This window comes from Agelaius tricolor, unplaced genomic scaffold, assembly GCF_023055355.1.
Source record: "Agelaius tricolor isolate 1412-34295 unplaced genomic scaffold, bAgeTri1.0.p SCAF_1, whole genome shotgun sequence".
In the NCBI taxonomy this organism is placed as follows: domain Eukaryota; kingdom Metazoa; phylum Chordata; class Aves; order Passeriformes; family Icteridae; genus Agelaius; species Agelaius tricolor.
Window position 1 is genome coordinate 27,847,371 of NW_027269261.1, and position 23,799 is coordinate 27,871,169.

The following is a 23,799-nucleotide window of genomic DNA, read 5'->3' on the forward strand; positions in this document are numbered from 1 at the left end:
AAGAGCAATGGGACAAAGCGCAGGTGGCAGGTTCTGGGCTAGCGGGAAATGAGCAGTGTGGCACCGTACAATACTGAGTGTGTGCATGCACCAGGCCTGCCTGCAGGGCCTAGGGCTTTTCATGCAGGAGCAGGGATCAGGAATACAGCAGCTGCAATGCTGCTCTGACAGGCCATGATAAATTCCAGCTTTGTTAGTGTGTGTGGCAAGTTACCAGGAGCACTGCGAATTCCTGTGCTTGGAGAGCCTCGCACTGGGAAGAAAATATGAGCTGTGAAGTAATAATGATAATAACAGGATTCAATGAGGCAGATGTAATCCACATTTCTTCAGCTGATCCTGGCTTGCAGCACCAACTCTACTTGACAAAATTGTATTCACAGGGATCATTTCAGAAGTTGGTTTCAGCAGCTGAGCTATGCTGTGGCTCAGGTTAGTCTAGAGCTGAAATATAGCAATTTTTTTCTTGGAAGTCATATTCACAGAGTACTTAAGTGAGGCAAGTACCTTGAAACATTGTCAACAAGAATTAGTAGTCTGAGGAGAGGTTTCCCTCTTATTTTTAACACTGCTAAGTTAATTTTTGCTCTTTTAACTTATCATCAAAAAGCCTTGGTAGTGCTGAGCTTCATGCAAATATGTATTTGTAGCAAGCACATACGAGCCTGAGAATAGCGAATATTGACTCTCTTCTTTGTCAACAGAAAAGGAAGTGCAAAAACTGGCTGTGGGCAGATCAAATTTCATTTTCAAAATCAACATTTGATGTATTCTTTCTGCTTTCAGCACAACTTGATATGTAGGTGCTAAGAGACTGGAATCCCTCCTGCTGCAGTTTGCCTCTGTGTGAGACATTGATGACATGTCAGATTCTCTGGGGTGCTCAGGATCCTGACAGGCACCACACACATTTCTTCTTCTGACCCACAATGCTATCTCTCCAGCTATCTCCTGCAATTCAGGAGAGAGACGCCCTCCTGTAGCCTTTGCATACCCTGGAAAACACCCTGCAGGGCTTGGGCTCTCCCAAAGGTGAGCTTTCACATCTAGAGTTTTCAGGTCCACTACCCTTCACTATCCTTTCTGGACAAGAAATGTCAGCTATCTGTGGTGAAAATCACTGTTATTTCAGTTAGACTAAAGTACAGCATAAGCAGAAGTAGTTATTTACAGCATGCAGAGTAGGAAAATCAGTCACAGTTATTTGTGTGAGTCTTAAATGGAAAAAAACAGCGCACATGCTTGTACCTTTGAGAATTCATCTTGTTGTGCCACCTGGCTGATGTTCTCCTGACTCATCCTTTGCTGGGGGCTTTGCTTTCCTTCCTTAAATGTGGCCACAGGTCACCACAAAGAGCAATGTTACCCTCTTTCTGTGCTTACTCACAGAGTCTATCCCCCTTCTCTCTCCTCCTCTCTTGTGGCCTTGGACATGCTGTGGGGTCATGTACTGGTGGGGGCTAGACCACCCATCCACGTTAAGACTTATCTTAATTTTTGTTGTTTTGAGTTTATCTTTCACAGGATCACTTCTTTTACCCTGTGGACTGTGAAGCTGTAGGAACACTTGGGGCAATACCAGCAAAGGGGCAGGTGAGGGGTAGGAATGAGAGGTGTCTGCTGCGCTGGGCTGGGCTGGGGTGGGGTGGTTTAAGGTCTCTGTGAAATTGTGGCCTCACTGTGTTTCTGCCTGAAGCATCTCCATGTTTGAAGTCAAATATTTGGTGTCAATCTCTCAGCAGAGATATTTGATACAGTTGTCTAAATGAGTTAGATGTGTGTAATCCCTGACTGGCTCTTGATGGAGAAAGGATGTGACAGTGATTAGCCACTTTGGGACAGCTTTCATTTGGAGAAAGGTGGATCTGATGTGATAGTTGGAAATCTCAGAGGTGTGGGAGCCATCCACCAGGCAAAGTTCAAATGAAATATGGGGCTTGAACTCTTTCCTTAACTTCAGAGACCTTCCCCTCCAAATAAATCTGAAGCCCACTGGCAGCTGCTATACATAAAAGTTTGTGGTTATACTCCTGTCTACTGGGCAGTAGATGTACAAACATGGGCATCAAATCCCTGCAAGATACAAGCTATACTTCTCCAGGTATTATTGAATTGTCAGTCACTGACCAGCACACCTTTGTTCACTTTGTTTTCCTACTGGACAAAAGCACTGTGTTGGTTTTTACTATGTAATTGTAAAAGGTCAAGGCAGGTTGTTTTTCTACATCTTTTTAAAGGTAGCTGAAGCCACATGGGTTCCTAAAACTTGTTCTGGGGAAAATCTGGTAAATTCTGGAAAATCTGGTTTAGTTTTTTGCCATCTAGACAGTACCCACCAACATCATAGTCAAGATTTGCCAGTGAAGCCTAGGAAACTGGATGTGGACCACAGTTTTTCTTTTCTAATGTGACAATATGGGTACTTTGAACCTGAGAGACAAAAATAAATTAGGAGTAATGTGAAGATTCCAATTTCCTCTAATTTCACTTAAAGTAGTTGACCACATTAATGTTTGGTCAGAAAGAGAGTTGTCCTGGCATTTTGTTTCAAATGTGTTGGATTCACAGAGACCAGAGGAAAGATTTGGGGAGAAGTTTTGCAGGAATCATAGTCACCAGGAGGCTTGTTCAGGTTGACAACAAATTAGCAGACACTAATGGGTCTGCTGTGTTTCCCCAAAGCAGGCAGGCTGGGCAGCCAGTGGGGTGAGGGCCGTATATAAGGCAGTGCAATTCCAAGGTATAAAGTAGGAATGACCTCTCAACAACTGCATTTGTAGGCACAGGGAGAAAATACGTCTCGGTCACATGTGTGTTGTTGGGGCTTTGAAAAATAAAAATGAACACCCAGAGCATGTGAAATGGAAGAAAAGGTTGCAAGAGAACCAATTTCACCTGGAAATGTATTGCCTGGCAACCCAAGACTCAAGTCAGTTCAAGTGTCATGAGGATGCTGCTGTATGAAAGAAATGCTAAAAAGAAAAACAGGAAAGTCACAGGAAATTTAATAAAAATTCTGGTGAAACCATATTGCTGTAACATAAAAAACTGAGACTTGAGTATTGGAAAAAAAGTCCCTATTTTTTTTCTTTCTTTGCAAAGGTTCAGCTAATGAGTGACTCAGCCTTATATAAGAAAAGTCTGGCTGGGGCATAATAAATGTGAGTCACTACAACAAATTTTCATTTTCCTTGGGATTCTTCCTTACAGGATCCTGGTATTGGGAAAAGGAAAGAGATAGGGAAAAACTTGCATCAATATTCATATAGCTATGAATACAGATGAGATTATGCAACTGCAAGGGAATTACATTTGTCTCCCTTTGCATAAATGGGTGGTAAGAATACTTACAAGGCAGTTTTCACAGAAGAAGTAAAGTGTAAGACTATGGTAAAAAAAGACCAGAAACACTATAGACATGAGATTTGAAGGTAGGAGAACTAGACAGGGAGTTTCATTGCTTCAGCCTTTTGGAAAAGGATTGACTCTGCAGCTGTTCAGTGTATGATGCACACAGAGATCAGGCATTTTGGGGATGTTATTCCCCAGGTTAGCAGGTGTTTGCTGAGTAACCTTTGCATACTGCTGGAATAGCCACCTGTGCCTGAAAGCTGGGTAGTAAAACGAATGCTCCCAATCCAGGCATATCTTACAAGGCCAGGACAGACATTGAATTTATATTGCTTTTGAGGCTTGTTTATCTATCTGAAAGGTTTGTTAGATGACAGCCTCCTTGATTTTTTTTTTTTTTTTGTTCTAGTGCTCTCTCAGATTTCCTTTCCAGTCCCTACATTTAGGATTTGAAATACCTCTTTATGTTGGAAGATAATTTTAAAGAATGGATTGGGCCACAGCTGAGCCATTGTCTGAAGTTTATAGTTAAAAAAACCAAAACCAAAACCCAGCCCAAGAAGCAAAAAAAGAAGGGTAAATTTAGGGTCTGTCCTAACGGTCCAGCCAACACAAACCTGTTAGCCTTGAGGTGATTCCCATTTATTTTAATGTGAAATGTAGTTAATAAATTAATAGATGTTACTTTTATGTCTCAAAGTTGATGCCGAGTTTGACTTGTTTTCTACTGAAAATCACAGTCTCCTAGGGCCAAGTAGCTGGTGCTGTTGTCCTTTCCTGCCTCACATATTAAATATGATCGTCTCATTCTTCCAGGAGAGTTGACCACACCCATAATGAGCACTTCTCAGAATCAGCCCTGCTGGGACTCTGCATAAGTCACCTCAAATTAAAATTCCTTGTCAGAAAACAACTCTGGAAAGGTAACATCAAGTCCATCCATTAGGAAGATAAATGCCTGGCAGCAAAATTAGTGATTAGAGTCCAGCAGTCGACTGGAAAGTACAGTTCAGTGGATCCTGGTGCATACTTGCTCTTAATTTTCACTTGCTTTCTAACTCTGAAGAGCAAATGAAAATGTAACTGGTAAAACAAAGTTCCTAGAGAGAAACTTAAATTCCAGATGGCTGATGCCACCCAGGCACCAGCTGTGAGGAGGTAATAAACTCTGCTTTTAAAAAGAAATAGGCAGTGCCAAGCTGCTATTTCTGCAGTTGGGGCTTTTTTGTCCGCTGAACTCAGTTGGTTTTAAGGGCCACACACATCCAGGGACTGCACAGTCCCTGTATGAGTATCCTCATCCCTATTGCCATCAGACTATGTAGCATGTACTGAAATAAATGTTATTTTGGTAGGAGTGAAACTTTTGTCAAGCAATGACAAGGAGTAGCTGCAAGTCATTTGGGCACTGGATACATTTTCCCTGATGGCAAGAGCTCACAACACTTCAAGAGAATCCATAGCAGTCTCTGCAAGGTGAGAGACTGTCTTACCCAAATTTTGCCTCATTTTAAACAACTGCAATTGTTGCCTTTTTTTATATTGACAAACTGTATCAACCATGATGTGTATAGGGACATCCAGTCCTTCAGATATTAGTTGATAGAGGAAAGAAGCAGGGAAGGGGAGGACTGGGGAGCAGGCAGGAGCTGTTTTTGAAGAAGCATCTGGCTGTGTCCTGAGGAGGTACATGGGGAGGCAGGGAGGAAAAATGAGCTTTGTTAACTGTGGCACAGGGGAGAGGAGGCAGCAGAAACTGAGAGCACAGCATAGAGGCTGAATGAATGGCTGCAATTTCAACACATAGATTTTTCAAAGGCAGACTAACTCAGGAGCAGCACTTTCTTTCTGGACATAAGGCATCAGAAAGAGCCAGGCATTCAGGTTCCTCTCAGCTAATAAGTGGTTTGGGATAGCCTTTAGACAGACATAATGGTCTGTTCCTGACACTACTGGACTAGAAGGGGCTGTGTTTTGATGCTGGACCTCCTGTGTTTTGGACCTGCACATCCAGGTGTGCAGACTGAGTCCCACTCCTGGTGCCAGCTGTACACCACTGTGCCAAGGCTGTTGCATCCTAAGTGCTGTGTGCAAGGGCCTGGTGAAACAGGTGGTGATGTAAGACTGAGTGCAACAGCTAAGCACATGTGCTCCTGTGCAATTACATGTGAACTGGTCTCTCCCTTGTGCCAAGCACAGCTCAGCAGTAGGAAACCAGGTCTTTCTAAATTCCTAGATTTGCTAATATTAGCTTGTACCAGACTATTCACATTAGAAAGGTATTGAAGGCATAGGGCAGACTCTGAAAAGAGAGAAGATGGAAATGAGATTGTGAGGTTCCTATTCTGCTGCTGCTGTTGTTGTCACAGAAAGACAAACTAGCTACTGCTTGAAAGGACAGATTTCTGCTCCCCTGACCAGGTCATACAAAGCCTGAAAAGAAGTGAGATTTTGAAGAATTATGCATCATGTGGAGTAGAACTTGCCCTGTGTTCTTTAAAAAAAAGTTTTCTTTGTTGTTCCCTAAAAGAAATAATTCCAGTGTTTTTGACAGAAAACTGCCTCTCTGTTTTGACTCTCTAATGTGAAGCATAGATATTTGTGCCCCCTGCTCTGCATCCATTTGCTGGGGTGTTTTTGGAGAAAAGTTTTTAACTTTCGTTTGTCATTTGTAAGTCTAAACCTATTCATTTAATTGCAATTAAATGTTTCAGACTGACCTGAAATAATGTCTAGTTTTCCTTTTTGCATTGTTTAGAAAGAATATTTTTCATTTAGCTCACCTTTGCCTTTGGTTGGAAACTTAAAGCTATCAGTATTTGCCAGCTTTAAGTGAAAATGAGCAATTATTCCTTACCCACTGGGTGAGATCTGTAACTGGCTTGAAGCATTATAATCCTGGTGAAGTCAAAGGAATCAGTCTGATTTATACCAGATGGTTATCTGAACCTCCAGGGGAAATGAAATCAGTATCACAGATTAAATTTACCATAATACAAGAAGACCTGTTTGCATTGCTAAGATTTCATCTGTGGTTCCTCAGAGATAAATTTTGTCCAAGTCTCCACTACCAATATTGTCACCTTCATGCTGCAGACTGTGCTTCAAACCAGCTTCAAACCAGCAATAAAATCCCAGGAGGTTTTTGCTGGAGCAATACTTTAGCCTTTGGGCCCAAGATTTGCACCAGTGTTTATATGACCCTGGATTTTAAGTACTTTGCTATCATTTGTTCATTGCGAGTGTTTGTGCCAGAAACAAATTTGAAAATCAGAATTAATCAAAATGAATGGGAAGATAATTGTTATGGTTGATTATTTTTTGGAGGGTAGATACAATAGTAAAGAAAAATAATTGGGCTTTGCCAAAGAAAGCTTAAATAACAGGGATAATTTGTTTTGACATGGCTAGGAACAAACTGTGAGGAAAGACTTCCTGAGGAACTGCATTTGCATAGGTGAGGAAACTTGCGGCTTGAAAAATGAAACCTGCGATTTATGAGCACAAAAGACTTCAAGTCAATATTTTGTTCCCCTCAGTTATTCAGTAATGACTTTGACAGTTCCTCTGAGTTTGAAGAGATGCAGGTTTTTGGGCTGGCAGGATGTAATGTACTAGCTGATTTCCAAAGCTGTCACTGATCTTTGATTTATATCTTCTATATTTTCATTTTTGGACTAGCTAGTACCATCAAACTCTTGCCTGCCTTGGCTCTGGACACAGCAGTCTCTTTCCAGGGTAATTCCAGGATGGTTTGTCCTACATCATCTCAAAGAGGCTGCAGTTCTCCTTCTGTCTTGCCCTGTTATGAGTGAGTTTTAAAACCAAAAAGGACATTAGAATTGTGTCCGAACCTTGTGCTGGGGCACATGTTGAGCTCCAAGCACTCTTCCTAAATTTACTTTAAATCTATGTTTTTAGCAGATGAGGCATCAAATTTGTATCACTCACTGTTGCTAATGGAGAGGATGGTCTTTGCCTGTTTGAGTAGCATGAGCATTTCTTTCCCTGTAGCATTCTGCCCTTTTTCTGGCTCTAATTTAGTTATTTACATACTTGAAATTATTTAAAATTATAAGCATGGTGGAAACTGTCTAGGATGTATAAATTGCTGTGAATTATTTCAAATTAGAGAAGAAAGTGAGGAATGATGACTCCTAGCTGTAGTATCAGCATGATCACCAATTTCATGGACAAATCCCTTCATAAACACAAAGTGCTGTACTGAGGCTTCCTTATTGCTTCCCCTCCAAGGAGCACAGTAAAATCCCTTTTAGCAAGGTCACAAGGAAGCATCCTTGTGGTTTCAGGCAGGTGCAAATCAAACTTGCCTGTCTTCCAGGTAGATCCTTGAGCAAAAAGAACTGACTAGCATAGGTAGCTATTTTGCTGACATAGAAAAGTGGGTGAATAGTTTTTAGGATGATTTTATTTAAAACATTTTGGAGCTGTGTTTGTTAAAGTCAATGACAACTTTTTGAAGCACACAGCACAAGACAGAAGGATTTGGGGACTTTTTGTCAATGCTGTTCCTGCAGTGCTGTGACTTCCTTAATCCTAGGGAATATCAGATCCAGCTGGCATAAATATCCTTCACCTTATTTTTTTGTTTTTTTTTCTTTCCCGTTTCCTCATTTCTCTATACCACCAATATAGATTGTATAGATTGAATAATGAGATTTTGCTAGGGCAGGGTGTGAAGGGCAGCTCTACAGCCTTTGGGATTATTTAGCATGAAGCTGTTATCAGGATGTGTTTTTAAAGAAAAAGTGTTTTCCTCACAGGCCTGGTACATAAAGAATTTCTGGTTGAATCTGTAAGTTCCTGCAGGGACATGTTGATCCTTTGTCTAATGTTTGTTTTACCTGCTTCCCACTGGAGCATATTGCTAGTACATGAGTAGATTGCTGTCATATGGCCCCAGACAAGTTACTTCAGAGAGGAGTTCTATAGCTCCTTGAGAGGGAAATTGTATTTATTTTTTGCTAATAATATGTATATTTCTTGTAATTTGAGAGAGGTTACTTTATCTATGAAGCCACTGACAGAGGTACTATTTTTTCACCAGCCAAGTTTTTCCACTATATTAACAGTACCAAGGGAGCCAAATTTTCTCATTTTCACACTCTTTTCTTAGGTAAAGCACTTGCTCAAATGAAGACAATACTGATGTTAATCTAGACTAACTGGGAAATGTTTTCATAGTAACTAAAATGTTGAGAACTAGATAATAGAAATGCAATATTACTATGCCCATTTCTTCTTCCTTGCTTAAAAGCCAGCAAGAAGACTAAGATGAAGGAACACTGGGATGGGAAGCAGAAGTGGGTGTGAATGACTCTGGGTCTGTAGCACTAGCATAGATATTGGGTACAACTGACCTTTAGTTGTAAATACTCTCATAATTCCTGAAGCCCAAATGGGGTCATAACCCTGAATTTGGGAATGGCTGGACCAGTGCTCAGTGTCTGGGGAATGGAAGTGTCTCACTCCATCCTGGGTCAACTCTTCAAGTGACGTGAAGATGACCTGACAAAAGTCACTGGGGCTTTTTTGTCAGGATACTGACAGGGCTTGGAAACTTTTGCTGCTCTGCTCACAATGTTACAAACCATAACTGGCCTGAAAAAGCTGACAGTGTGGGTGAAGGTGCTGTTCCTGACACAGGCAGCCCTATCATTTTAGAAACTGATGCTCAACCCTCACTTATGCTCAAGAGCATTCTCTGGAGTGTGTAGGAAAACCAACTCTTTTCTTCATGTCACCATTCTTCCAGCTTGTGTTATGGTCTCACCCTGTTAAGGGCAGAGTGTTCCCAGAGGACTGGTATATTTGCCAAACCTCCAGAAGGTAACTCTAGCATGTGAAACAGCAGGAGTGACAAAAAGACAAGACATCCTCTATAAAATGCCTGTGAAGTCTCCAGTGGTGGCAAGGTGATTCTGGCTTACTACAAATGTAGTATTTTGTTATGCCACTTCCCTGCCTCCTGGCTACCCAGGTCCCATGGGAAGCCACAGCTGTCACAGGAGCTCCCTGAACACCTAGGCTGATCTTATTCTAAGAAACAAGGGGAGCAAAAGGGCTTGGGAAGGTGTGCATCCTCTGGGCTCAAGGCTTCTGAGATCAGGGAAAATTACACTAATGGCAGGAAGACTGAATATTAATGTGTTTCAGAGGGGCTATCTTGTACAATTATTTTCTTGCAGAAGCTCTGGTCTTATTTGGGCACTCTGCCCAATACTGTGTGCCAGTTAACCTAAGGTTTGCTTTTGATGGAGCATGCTTGCTTGTGTAAGTTCCACTACCTTTCTGCTCTAAATGGCTGGTTTCACAAAGGAAACCTTTTTAAGCATTAATAACATTTCTTGTGATGAGCTCAACAAATGGAGGAGTCCCTTAAATATCTGTCTTAATGTCCTGCAGCAACGAGGGCATGACTTTGGGAGTTATTTAAAGTAATACACTTTTAATTGCATCCTCTAGCTGGGATCTTCAGCACAATTCCTTTCAAGGTGACCTTTGCACAGTCGTGTGTTGTCTGGACAAGCCATGTTGTCACTGTTAATAAGGGCACTCACTGGAAAAATAGTATCACCCATGTTAGGTCTGCTGGCATCCTATGAAAATGCAGTGGCTGGGTAGGTGTCAGTATAACTGCAACGAGACTCTCCTCCCATGGAAGGCAGTGGTAAAAGTCCTACAGTGCTTAAATTAGCCAGGGCTTCCTTGCTTAGGCTTTCACTGGGGGCATGAGATGAGCAGCACTAGGGGAGCCACAGTTCTACTGTCACAGACATATTTTCTGAAAAATACTTTTGCTAGGATTTTTTCTCCTGAGAAGCTGAGAAGCCTCAGAGAAAAAGAAAAACAATAATTATCTACTGCTGTGGAATGCATCAGGTGCATCTTTGATTGGTCTCATGTGGATTGTTTGTACTTGATGACCAATTACAGTCCAGCTGTCTCAGACTCTCTGGTCAGTTTTATTATCATTCCATTCCTTTCTTTGCTAGTCTTCTGATGAAATCCTCTCTTCTTTCTTTAGTATAGTTTTAATATATCACTTTCTTTTAATAGAATACATATCATAAAATAATAAATCAGCCTTCTGAAACATGGAGTCAAGACTCTCATCTCTTCCCTTGTCCTGGGACCCCTGCGAACCACGCCAGTTTTACCCTTGTGTCATGCAGTTTAAATACTGTGCTTGTCACTGCCCTCTTTGACCAGAAAGTCAGGGACAAAGTTCCTCAGTGTAAAATGAATATGTTTGTTGCTTCAGAGTCTATCACACAGTCTTAAAGACTGATATGGAGGCAGAGCCAGTCTTCTCTCTTAACTGATTTTACATACCAAAACTGCCTCAAGGCTGGTATGTGCCAGGTAGGGGGCCTGCTTTTCCTCAGCTGCTGGTTTTGGCCAATGATTTAGCTCTATGTAAGGCAAGTGGTTGTGGAGAGATAACTGAGTCAGAATAGTACTTTTCCATGCTTTGCACTCCCATTGACAGAAAAAAAAACCAGTCAGTTTTAGGAAAAGTTTTTGACCGATAGATTTCTGGCTCTTGTCTGAACTTGGCTGCAAGTTGATAGCTGCTTCAGGAGCTGCTGTGATTATAGTTCTGTTCCTGTTGACAGTCGTGCACCTTGTAACCTCTGCAGCTGGCAGCATTGGTGGCAGGCACAGCAGAGATGTCCAGGACTGAAGGAGGAGGAAAAATAAACAGCACACTCAGAACAGGATGTGACTGTCCTGCTTCTATGATTCATGTTCTGAGCAGCATCTCTTGGACCAGTACAGCCCAGTGACCAGGTCCTTGGCCCACTGGTTTCACTTTGAGGTCCAGGAGACTTTCTGATATTAGTGTTATTTACAAGGTAGCTGCTTTTGGCCTTTTTTTTCAGGAACTCCTGCTCTTGGCTTTCTTGTGAGGTGAAAATTTCTGCTTCAGCAAGGGCTCTCAAAGAGGCTTTGTAGTCCTGCAGCATTACCTGGGATTTTGAATGTAAGAGTCATTTAAAATTAGAGGCTGCCTCATCTTACAGCTTTTCCTGTAGAGCTGGTCCGTGCATTCAGGAGGGAGAAATGTGGTGAGGTTTCTGGTGAAATCACCCAGTGTCCACTTCCATACAGTGCCAAGGTCTCCCTCCTCCCATTCTGTCTTCTGCTCCAGCTTTAGCATTTTCTGGCTGCTGAATAGTTACAGAGCTTTGTCAGGGAGGTTTTGGGATGGCAGATCTCTGAGGGCACCGAGCTCCCCTCTTGGCCATTGCCACCTCTTGTTTTCCTGTCCACCATCTGAGTCCTTCTAAGTAGATTTTGGTTCTTCTGAACAACCAGAAAGTTTTCAGCTGCTGCTACACAAACTTGACTGCCATTTTCATGTGCTTCCTTAGTTACCATCCTTATTTGCAACCCAAAGGATGAAGGAGGAAAGTAGAAGATAGTTATTTGTAAGGGATGCAAGAGGAAAATGAGTTTTTATGGTGTACTCACAGTGTCAAAATCCTCTAACATTTTCTGATGAGTAACTATCCAAACACAAGCTATGAAAACATACAGATGTCTTTTCCTCTGCTCTCTTCAACCTGTAAAATTGAGAATTCATCCATTTCCCTGAAAATAAATAATTTTATGGCAATTTTTCTCATTGTTTGCACACCTCCTTTTGGAAAGACCAAGTCCTTATGACTCCCAAGAGGCTCTGCTGCACCTGACAACAGTTATAGTCTGTTTCCTTTTCCACAGCTAGGTTTAGCTCTTGATTTTCCTTCATCTAATCTCCCAGGCAGATCTCACAAGTAGTTCAGATGTTTGTGTTTTCTTCCTCCCTGTGTCACGAAATTTGTAGAAATGAAGCGCAAGATTTTATATCAGATTCGTGTGACAAATATCAAAAGATAAAGGAAAACCAAAAATCCTCTCTGAAGTTTCCATGTCATTGAAATACTCATAGCAGAAGGTGCCTTTGCTGAGATGGAATTTATCAATCATCATGGAAGCCTCTGCCAGGACTTGAATTTTTCACTTATGTGATGTGAGCTCCTTTTCCAGAGTCCCATGTCACTTAGCTGCTGACCTGTAGTTATGTCGTTGCAGTGTCTGTGTGCATTGAAGATCTGCAAATAACCAACAGGACAGGCCTGCCTTCAGATTTTCACAATGGAAATACATGGCTGGGGAAGCAGTCAAGGAAATGAACGGCTGTGGAAAGGCTGAATTGTCAGTAACAGAGCCAGAGTGAGCAAGGGAGGAGAAGTAAAAGCTGTTGACTGTCAGTCACAGGCTGACCTTGACATCTGTCTGTTCCTTTCCCATAGACAATGTTTTGCAGGAGAAGCAGCAGAGAGACAGCTTTGAGGAATGTTGCTTTGAGGGCTGCGAGCTAGCACATTGGACGTGAATGTAGATGCTGGGGTATGGAAGGAGGAGATGATAGCTTTCTTCTGGGTCATTTGTCAGGGTGCTAACCCAAACCAGTAAGACTGCAAGGGTGAATCTCAGTCTCTGTAGGGCTGTAGGGTCTGTCCATACCGCTGGGGAAGGCTAGGGACCCTGTACAGTGATTGAATCTGCAAAACCAAATAAGGGGAAAATTTTAGAGTTACAAAATGTACGAGACCTCCTCAGCATGATCACACTGTATGAGTTGAGAGAGAAAAAAAAGCCTGCCTGGAACAGAGCAGCAGATAAAAAAAGATCTGAACTCTCCCAACAGTATCCTATCTCAGATAATCTTTTTATATTACATTGATTTCCTTAGGCAGAAGATTTAAATGAATTGTAGTGATTTTAGTTTCTGCTGTCCTTGCATATTTCTGCAATTATCTGCATGGTCTCTTAGTTGCCCTGCTACCATCACAGAGCTGAAAAATTTAATAATGGTTCAACCAAAACCTGCTCATTCTGTATTTGTGTCTGATATGTCAGTATCCCATGGAATGGGCACCTCTGATATTTAGATGGAATTAATTTCATACTCCTATCCAAACAAGATCAGCTCACCACTTATCAAAGACATTCCAAGGTGAATTTTAGATGGAACTAGTAGTGGCTTTTTCCTTCAGGTAAATTCTACTTTATTTGGACAAGTCTCTCTAATTCCCTAGATGACTTGAGTGTGTCATCTAGTAGTGTCCTAAAGGCTGTGTGGAATTACTGAAGAAAAATGTATCTGATCTGAGATCAGGGTGTTACAAATCTAAGGCAGCGTTCAGACAAAACATCCTAACTACATCCTAGCTACAGGCTAGGCTGAAAGGATAACTCAGGAACTTTAATCCCAAAATTAGAGATTGAGAAAAGGAGTATTTTTATTAATTTTTAGGTGTTATGAGTGCATACCTTTTTAGCCTGTATCCCTCAAAAGAAGAGGTATCACAATCTGCACTAATGCTACAAACAGCCCTAAGAGCTGTATTGCTGGAGGGCTTCTTCAGGTTAGCATGTCTGCAAGTCACTGCATTGTGCTGCTTGGATTTACTTTGCCTGGCCCCAGCACACAAAGGGTGGCCCAACTCAGCTGGCTGCAGGACCTCAGTCACATGAGATGCTCTGATACTTTCTCACCAAGAGTTTCTACTCTCTATTAACTGGCACTCCAAACTGATTGAATCTAATGAGAGTTTTTCCACTGACATCATGACTTTGATTTATGCCCTTAGTACATAACACATTGTTTCAAATGTGAGTCTTAATATCCTTATTCAGTCTGCAGCTCTTCCAAGTTAAATACAAATAAGCAGAGAGAAGGAAAAAAATCCACAAGACAAGTTTAAGAGATTGCTTGCTCTGTGTCTGCTAGAGGCAACCCTTGACTAATGTGAAGAAGCAGTAGGAAAGGATGTCGTTGGCCTAGGAATTCAGAGTCTGAGGGACTATTTCCAGACAGAATGTTGCACAGCTGAGTTATTTTCTATCAGAAATGGCAACTAAACCTCTCATGCAATAGTTAGACCAGTAAGAATGGTAATGAAATAAAAACCTTGTATGTTTATGTTAATTAAATCTGTCAGCCACAGTATTTTTCTTCTATTTTTAGTGTGGTTTTCTGAAGAAATGTGGCTTATACAGTTGCTATGGCTGTCTGTCCATCTGTTGGCCCCCCCCCCCCCCAGCTCCTCCACATAACTTTTCAAACTGTCAGCAAATTTCAGCCAATCTAGAAAGAAAGAAAAACCTCTCAAAGACATTACCATTTTTATGATTTTCATGAAGTCTGGTGGAAATTTTCCAAAAGCTTGATTAATGCCCCCTCAAGGTAAAGCCGTGGTCGTTCAGCCATTGTCCTTCCATTTTGTGGGAGCCAAAGATGTCACTGGAGACAGGTAACTACAGGGTGTCAGACGGGAAAGAGAGATAGGTGAGACCACCAGGGTGAATAGGTGACAGCAGTAAAGGAGGGATACCTATAAGGTATCATTCACTGTCAGTTTTTCAGGGGTATGACTATTTTGGAAGGATGAGTAAACATCAGAAAACTTGAGAATATTGTCAGTGAGGGGTGCAGAGTAAACCCAAATGTGTAACAGGGCAGTAGGAAGCTGGTTTCAGCAGTTTTGTGGGGTTATGTAACAAATCCATTGGAAGCTGAGTTTCATTAGCTCAACTGCTGACAGAAAAACTTGTCTTAGTGAACTTTTTGTTGGCAAGGTTAGACAAGGGAATGACTGAAGTTATTCAGAAAATATGTTCTCATGATTTCTTTGGGGCTGTGCAATTGCACTGATAGAGATAGCAACTCCTTTTCATGATAAATTATGGCCAGAAAGTATGACTACCCTCTGCTGCTGCCTTCCTGGCAGCACCCACTGGCTTTCCTTGATCCAAGGACTTTCTTCTACTCAAAAGGACAATTGTCTTGCTGTGCCACAAAGGTGGAGCTGCAGTGATTAAATGGATTCTTTGTGAGCAGCTCCTTGGACGATGTGAGGAGGACCCTGCTTTAGAACTCTGGGGAAGCTTGTGTTGCTTGGATGGCAATCAGCATGCCTTGGTGGATGAAGCACTGGCTGGCTGTGCATGGTTAAGGAGCTCCAAGAGTCAATTCAGTCCAGACAGTAAACAATGAATTGCTGACACTTTCAGCTCTGCAAGAGCTCAGAAATACCAGCGTGCACATCTGAGTCGTATCAGTGGAAGCACACAAGGATTACATTCTTTTGGTGATGGCTGCATTTTTATGTGAGTAATCTGATGGGAGCCTGATGGTGTCCAACACATCCATTCTTGCCTTGTGGTTCTTTTGCCATCTCAAATGTTGTTAGCTTTAGTGACACAATTATCCTTTATATATTCAGCTACACATGTGGGCTGCATCCTGTCCATCCCCCCCTGCAACCCTTTTTTTTTTTTTTTTATTATAATTAGTTTCCCTGAGAGGCAGCAGCTTTAATGCTTGGGTAGTTTTCTGAGAAGCTGGGACTGAAAGAAGCTTTTGGGAAATGACAATTATATGTCCATGGCTTTTATTTGGTATGCTTTATTTCAGTCTTTGTCGTGGCTGAAAGGTCTTGTTGACTGGCAGAAGCTGCATTGAATCAGTGAAATCAGGCAATTTGGGTGTCATGCCCCCCCCAGTCATGCGAAGGACTTGTATATTGACTGACAGTAAAATGCAATTTTTTGCTGAATTTATACAAATTACTGGTGCAAAAAAATTTAATACTCCTTTCCCCCTATTCTCCAGGTCATTGATTGAATCCACATGAATTTTTGCTGAACTTTTCTAGAAATTTATATACTATGAACAGAAAATTTCATAATGTTTGTACTGAGATGTGACTATTTAATCAGTGTATCTTGGCAAGCAGAAAAAAAATTACTAGTGGCTTGGAAATGACCTTGAAATCTTCTTTTATATTCCCCTTTCTGTTGTCAGCCCAAGGTGACCCATATCTGTCTTGGGGATCTTGTGTTACCCCATAAAATCCACTCCAGGACTACCTACATGGATGCATGAGGACTCTGCAGCAGGTTTAAATAGTAGGAAAAGAAAATATCTGTAGAAACTTGTCAGAGATCATATAAGCTGTTGTCTTTTGAAGCTTGATATTTGCAGTTAGCTGCCCTTTTGTGGTGTCTTGGTTTCATGGCATCATTGGGAAAAAACAAAAGAGAGCAATTTTCACGGTTTGTGAAGCTCCAGTGGGGATGCACTGAAGTGAGGGCTCCCAGCACCAAGGGAAAACCTGTGGGTTTACCTCTAGTTTATGGTGCCTTTTTGCACAACAAATCCAAGGAAGAAGTTTTAAGAGCATATGAGAGGTCTTGTATGCTCTGCCTGAGTGGAAAGTTTTATTATTATACCGGGATGATTAGGAGAAGCATTTTATTTCCAAGACAGAATGGGGACACATCTCCCTCCATCTTCTCAGAGTGCAGGGAGCAGCACTGACTCCTGCTACACTGACTAAGGCAGCTTCCCTCCTTCCCTCCCTCCTGTGGGACAGGCTGCTTGCTTGCCCACTGTGCTCCTTGCAAGAGATACAGTGGGGATAATGTGAGGTGGTGCTTCTCCAGTGTGGGACCCCTAGGGAAAGTCAAGCACTGCCCCTACTCTGCTCCTCTCACTTATGTCTCTGCCTGGCCCTGGCTGCTGAGGAGCAGCAAAGGGCCCCTGTGGGCCAGCATATTACTTGAATGAACAGGGGGAGCAATCAGTACTTCTTGTAAGTTGTTTCACCCCTCCAGTTAAGCTCAGCTTCAAGTCGGGCAAAACCAGGATTTCCATCACTTCTGGGGGCAAATATTTCTCTCCAAGAAAGCCCATAGCAGCTAAAATGAAAAAAAAAAAAAAAAAGCCCTTGTAGGGCCCTTGTAGGTTAACCTCTGGCTCTTGCTTTTACTTTTTCTTTTTTTTTTTTCTTTTTTTTTAGCTATTTTTGGGAATGATGTTTCTATGCTAGTTTTACCTGTCTCTTGTGAAGGGTTTCCAATCCCTTATTTTAAATGAAGTAGTATTCCCAGATGAAAAGAATAATCTACTGGCAAAGTCAATGATATCATTTGTTTATATAGATTCTGTGCTACTAGAAGGTGGGGGTGGGGAGAGAAGAAAATTCCTTCACCATCTTGTACTTTTTACTTGTCAAGTTGTATATGCTGTCAGTGAAGCTGTGCTCTGGAATGGTCAGGGATGATGTGGCCCCAAAGGCTGTTGGTAGGGAAGGGGAGTCAGGGTATCTGCACTCTGGCTTGAAGGAGTGTACTACATGGTTCTCATTTTCTGCAGGCATGATTAAAATTAAAGGAAAAAAATAATCTGGGCTCTAGCAGTGGTAACCACACAGATGTAAACTGAATGCAACACTGATTTTATTTTTTGCCTCTATGTCACCACTTCCTGTGACCTGAAGGACAGATTTGTCTCAGAGTTTTCTACAGCACAGGCAAAGACATTAATTACCCTTTTCAGAAATAATGGAAGAAAAGTACCATATTCAGTGTTTCACGATATACTTTCTGTGTTTTACTTTAGGTGAGTCTAACAGCTTTCCAAAATCCCAGATCTGTTGGAGATTTTATCCATTCCTTCCTTGGAAGTTGAGGATCCCAAGTATTTTCCCAAACTGATTGATGTCACCTCTCATAAAGCCAGGTAAGGCACAGGCACAGACCATGAGGAAAGCACAAATGACCCTGTGTGCATTTATATATGTTATATGACCCTGTTTGGTCATGAGATTCATAGATGCCAGCTTCCTTCCCAGTCAGGAGACTCCATACATTCATGTGCACGGCCAGAAACATTTCTGTTGTGTCATTAAACACACATCATCTGTCTCTGTGTTTCCTGAGGATGGATTCTCCTAAGGGCCCAAAAGCCCTGCCAGCTGGAGGGTGCCTTGGGGGTGTATCATGGCACTGCAGAGGGTATTTCCATTAGCTGTCCATGCCTCAATAGCTCACAGCCCCTTCTTATGTGTGTGGACTCTTGCTCTATTCACATTCCCTGCATTTTCCCCTTCACACAGCGTGCAGGTATCAGCAGGCATCAATCAGCCTGGTGCAAATTGCCTCCTTGCACCGGCTGTGCTGCAGCTCTCCGCCAGCAGAGGCAGAAAGCCTCATCCTGGAAAGGCAGGCACTTCACATGGTGCCTTAACATGAGGTTACCAGGATGAATAGGCTCGAGTTTCACTTCCAAGGAACTGAGTTCAAATTTTAGTTGCAGAGGGAGTTATGTTTAAAGATCTCTTAAGCCCTTGGGAAACTTTCCAGTTTCTGGGGTTATCAGTGCTTAATCATACTCTCAGCCCAGTGCAGGGTTCTCTCTCAAGTTCTCTCTCAAGATGGGGCTTGTTCAGGAACTTTTATGGAGTTTTTGTTTGCATGCTTGCTTTTTAAGTGGGACTCTTTCGCAATTTAATTTGTTTGTTAAAGGTATCTGCTTTCAGAAGATTGCTGAGAGTTTTTTATGTAGAGAAAGTTAAACATCCTTCCTCCTCGTTAAAAGATACATGACACCAGAAAATGTAACTGGGAGAGGGAGCAAGAAGCACAGAGAAGAATGGGGAACATGTTGGCATAAGACACAGTTGACATATGACATTCAGAGGAATTTTTAAATTGACATTCTTTGGACTTTGCTTATTACATGAGTAATAATGCACTAGCTACATTTAGCTAGTGCAACGAAGGATGGAAATATCTGGTGCTGTAGGCCAGAGCTGGTATAGCCATCTTTTTTGCTTGTTTTTGCCTATCTCCCATACTCAGAGGTATAGTTATGCTTTTGAAAGAGGAGTTCATCCAGAAATGTAAAGTATGACAAAGGCATCAGCCCCTTCCTGCGCCTTGACCTGTAAGTTCTGGACTCAACAGTTCTCTATTTATGACGCAACAGGAACATATTTTGTTCTGCTCTAGTAGCAGCACTCAATTGAATGTTACTGGCTTGCTGGGAAATTAGATGATTTGTCTAAAGCTCTAGGCAAGGGACACTTTTTTAAAGGAAGAGTAGAGTGTTCAAGTGATGCCAACATTTAGAGTGTTCAAGTGATGCCAACATTTGCAATCTGTAAATTACAGATGAGGTGCACTGAGCAAACAGTGTGTTATCTCTCCGAATACTTCAAATTCTGCACATTTGGGCAACTTCTTTAAAGAAGGCAAGAGCTGGACTGTCAGCACTGATTCCAGTTTTGCAGTGTTATGGCTTTCTATTTATAGTGGTCATGAAAGAGGTCCTGAAGGCAGCATTTCTTGTCAGTGAATTAAAGATTCCCTCATATCTGCAGTGTTTGCTTTAATTTGAATATTTGTAATGGTGAATGAAAAATAGTGTGAGAAAGAGGGAGTAAACAAAGTTTTTCGGGTCTCATGAGCTTACTAGCCTCTTCTTATTAGTGGCCAAAATTAGAGCCCTGTTTGAGTGGCTACCATGCTCTGTGGATGCTAAAGTGGGAAGCTGCTCATTGCTGAGGGGATGTCACTTTGGTTATCTTACAGCCTTGCATGTTAATGTGGAGACTCTGGCCTGTCTTGTTTATAGCAAATATATATGATCAAATATAAAGCACCTACCTCAAATCTGAGGTGGCTTCCTGATGTCACTCCTAAGTGGAGCAGGAGATAGACCCAGCTAGAAAGAAGCAGTGCAGGGCTCTGGCTGTGCTCCAGCTGCAGAGCTGCCCACTGCTCTCTGGTGCAGGAGCTGTGTTCCTGCCAACCAGCCAAACTCAAGTCACTTAATAAGCATCATAGGCTTCTCCTATTTAGTTGCCAATGTATACCTTTGGGCAACATTCACACTCTCCAGTGCCTGCTAATTAATTTGTTTTCTTACACTTTCCTGGGATTTGGATTGGCACCAAAGCCCCAAAGGGAAGATTCTAGCTGTCAAAAAGTGAATATTTATAATGAGTGTAAGGTGTAGATGGAAACCACACAGTTGTCATACAGCAGCTATGACATAAAAGATGCTATTTCTTCCATGCTGTTTCCCATAAGGGAAAGAGATATTTTGGGAGGGCAGAAGATGTGATTACAGAAGACAGCTACATGGAAGCTGTCACTGAATGTTCCGCATGCTGAAATAGAGTAGTGTGCAGGAACAAGGCTGTGAGAAATATTTTAATAAATATTAAGTCCATGAATGACTAACAAAAATGTGTAAGTATTGATTAAACATGGCTGGCTAGCCTATGTCACGTTGTCCAGTTGAGGAACACAAGATTCAGAGTGGGAAGGTGAGGTTTTCCTCCTGGACCTGAAACTACTGTTCTCTAAGGCCTCAGTTTGTATTTTCCTCTGATTTCATACCCTTCATACTAGCAACAAGTGCCTCAGCTTCCTCATTTCATGAATGCTGCTGTTTGCTAACATAATCCCAGACCACTGATTATAAGCTATATATAGGACCCAGGATTGAATATTATGGAAGTGTGAGATATTAATTAACCATCATTGTTTTTAGGCTCCTTGTCCTTTGCTGAGTGATAGCAGACTTTGCAGCCCTGTGGGAGCCCTGTATAGAGACCAAGATTCCCTTTCTGTGTCTGGGACTTCTCCCATCAGCCTCAGAGCCCTGGTGCTCAGGGCTTGCCTGCCTGCTGTGATGCCACTCCTGCTCCCAGGCCCTGCACCCTCACACCTAGTGCTAGGATCCCACGGGCAGTGTCAGCCTGTGTCAGCCTTATTGATTAACTATAGGGCAGCACCTCTTCAAATCTGGAATTTATCTTCATGCAGTCTGATGACCATACAGAGTAATTCTAGCATCTTTCTCCATAATGGTACCACATCATGGGTCTCTATATCAAAGCACCCTTTGTGCTCCCTGTTGTCAGCAGATAAAATAAGCTCTACCCAGTTGCTCTTGCAACATCCTGTTTTCCTCATGATGCTTCAGACAATCTCTGATATCTTCAGAAGTGCCCTTGAAATGGTTTAAGAGAAGTAAGTAAATCTGTTTTAAATACACTGTACTACTGAAGATGATCTGAATGATGAAACAAAAGACAAAAGTGTGCAGGTGACTAGTAAATGGACAAGGACATAAAATAGGAGGCTGATGTACAGCTCATTTGGCACCTGCAAGTCCTCTGTGTTGAGTGCAAACCCTTGTGAGGCAGGAACCAACACCTCAAGCCTCCTTGCAACGAGTGGAGTTGCAGGGAGGTGGTGGCAGTCATTTGTGTGACTGATTTTTCCTGTCCCCACTGTGTAACTGCAGAAATACCAAGCTGTAGTCTCTGGGCCTGCACTGGAAACACAGAGACAGCCCTTCCCTGGGATGCAGTGGGAGGTGTGGGGGCTGCCTCCTGCTCCGTTTTAGCAAGAGAACATCTCTACAGCTCCCCATACCACCTTCTGTAGAATGACAACCAACATATGACTTGGGATTGAAATCCTTGCAGCTGATGGAAAAACAATTAAGTCTCATTAAAATTCTACGTAGAGAGCCAAGAAAAGGAAGATAATGTCAGAGGAAAGGTGATACGTAGGACAGTACAGAGAATTCTCTTAAGTTAAGCCTGTCATTAGGCAGGAGCACAGAAGGTGCTAATTGTACAGTGCATTTCATTCATCCCACAAAGAATAATTAACACTTTCCCTTCCGCCTGCACTGAAAGAAATGGATTCAGTACATATGCTCTCTTGTTAAGGCAGGAATTGTCATATTCTGGGTCCTTATGTGCAGAAGAATTTTACTGCTGAGTTTCTTCACCTGCTGACTGTTGAAAAGGAAACATTATTAATCATGTGAGAGAATGCTGATTTCATTAATGTCTTTGTGTGTTTTCATCTCTTGCTGTTACAGAAATTATTGACCCAAGAACAAGCATCAGAACTGGCTTTCAGGTAAACACAGGATTAAATATTACCCTAAATAGGGAAGAGCTGACCAGAGATTGCTCCTACCCTGGAAATCTGCATAGATGTATTGGAAGGGATGGAGAACAGTGCAAACAAGGACTTCTTGGGCCCGTGTGGGCTTCCAGCAGCCTAGAAGTTTGCTGGGGATTTTTTATTAAGATTTATTTCCAGACTGATTCAGTTATTGACAGAGAAACCAAAACTCTTACAATGTGTAGACTGACTTGGTACCCTGATCACTCCCAGTCCTGAGCAGTGTTGTTGTGACAGAGTGACAACTGCTTTGCAAAGCAAGTTTGGCCCCACCAGGTCTAGTTTGAGTGTTTGCACACAGCTTCACTTTGAAGTTTCCACTTGAGCCTCCCACACTCCTCATGAAAATGAACTACAAGTGATAGTCTTCACTTCCTTTTGAACTTGAGAAGATGTCATTGCATCTTACTACCCAGCTGATGCTGTACTCCAGTGGTGACTATGCTCCAAGGCTGGGGAGAAGCGATCAATGTCTGTGTAGTCCTTCTATTTCACAGAAATAATTCAGATTGACTAGTCAAAGATTACAAAACAATCTGACATTTTTGGCTGCAAATCCTACAGAGAAAAATAAGATACTCTACACACTCTGATACTTTTGCCAGAGTCTCTGCAAGAGAAGGTTTGTGTGTACAAGCTCGTGTACTTCATGTTAACTGAAATTCTTCATCCCAATTCCTGCCAGAGACAGCTCAAAGAACCATGGGTTGGTCTCTCTGTGACTACATAGCCATTATTTGGACTTCAACCAGTCTATTTTCATTCATAGACTGCTCACCATCCATCTGTGAAGCTTATTTTCCTCTGAATGCACCAGGAAGTAAAAAGGCAATTAAATGTGATAATCAGGCAGGGGGAGGTAGGGAAGGAGGTGCCTTTGGTTCTTTGCTGAAAGTTAAAGTGGATGTAGTTGCTGGTGGTAGAATATTGGTAGGCCCAGAGGGATGTCTGGGAGGTGTGAGCAGTAAGGTGTTCAGGGGTGAAAGCATGCAGACTGCCACTCTAGGAGATGCTCTGTCAAGCAATGAAGAAATCCTGGTTTTTGGAGTCAAGGAGCTGTTTGCTTATGGGATGAGGAAAGCTTTCAGGGATGCAGTGGGAGGTGTGGGGGCTGCCTCCTGCTCCGTTTTAGCAAGAGAACATCTCTACAGCTCCCCATACCTGGATGTCTCCAGACAGTCTTACAGAGTGACAGAAACAGCTAGAGAATTTCTTAGGCAAATGAGGAGCAATTACCCATCCCAAACTCTCCAACTGAGGTTTCTGTCTTGGTGTCATTTCCTTGTAAATTGAAACATCGAACGAAGTCAATGAAACCAAAACCTAAAGGTTAATGATGCGAAAAACAGCAGGAAGGGCAGGTCATAGCATTACAAAAGGACATTGTGATTTTAGACCCTATTACTGTGTGTCAAATGAGTATATTCCATAAGAGTTGTGAATGGAACTCATTTGCCAGTGTAAGGGAAGGAGGATCACTGTTGGTTTAGTGACAGGAGACCACCAGCTTCCAAAATTTTGTAAGTATCAGTGACTTTTGCATGCCTAACAGTAAAAATGTCTCATGCTGGGCACCTAAATCCAGAGGAC

The 23,799-nt window shown here is 42.1% G+C and overlaps 1 long non-coding RNA gene across 1 annotated transcript in view; it reads left to right on the forward strand.

Annotated features, from left to right (window-relative positions):
- The window catches only part of LOC139590335 (uncharacterized), a 55,672-nt gene that overhangs the window by 19,242 nt on the left and 12,631 nt on the right, over positions 1-23,799 (forward strand). The window contains exon 3 of the long non-coding RNA XR_011679307.1: positions 17,834-17,953. This is a non-coding gene — a long non-coding RNA (uncharacterized lncRNA). The remainder of the gene's footprint in view (positions 1-17,833; positions 17,954-23,799) is intronic.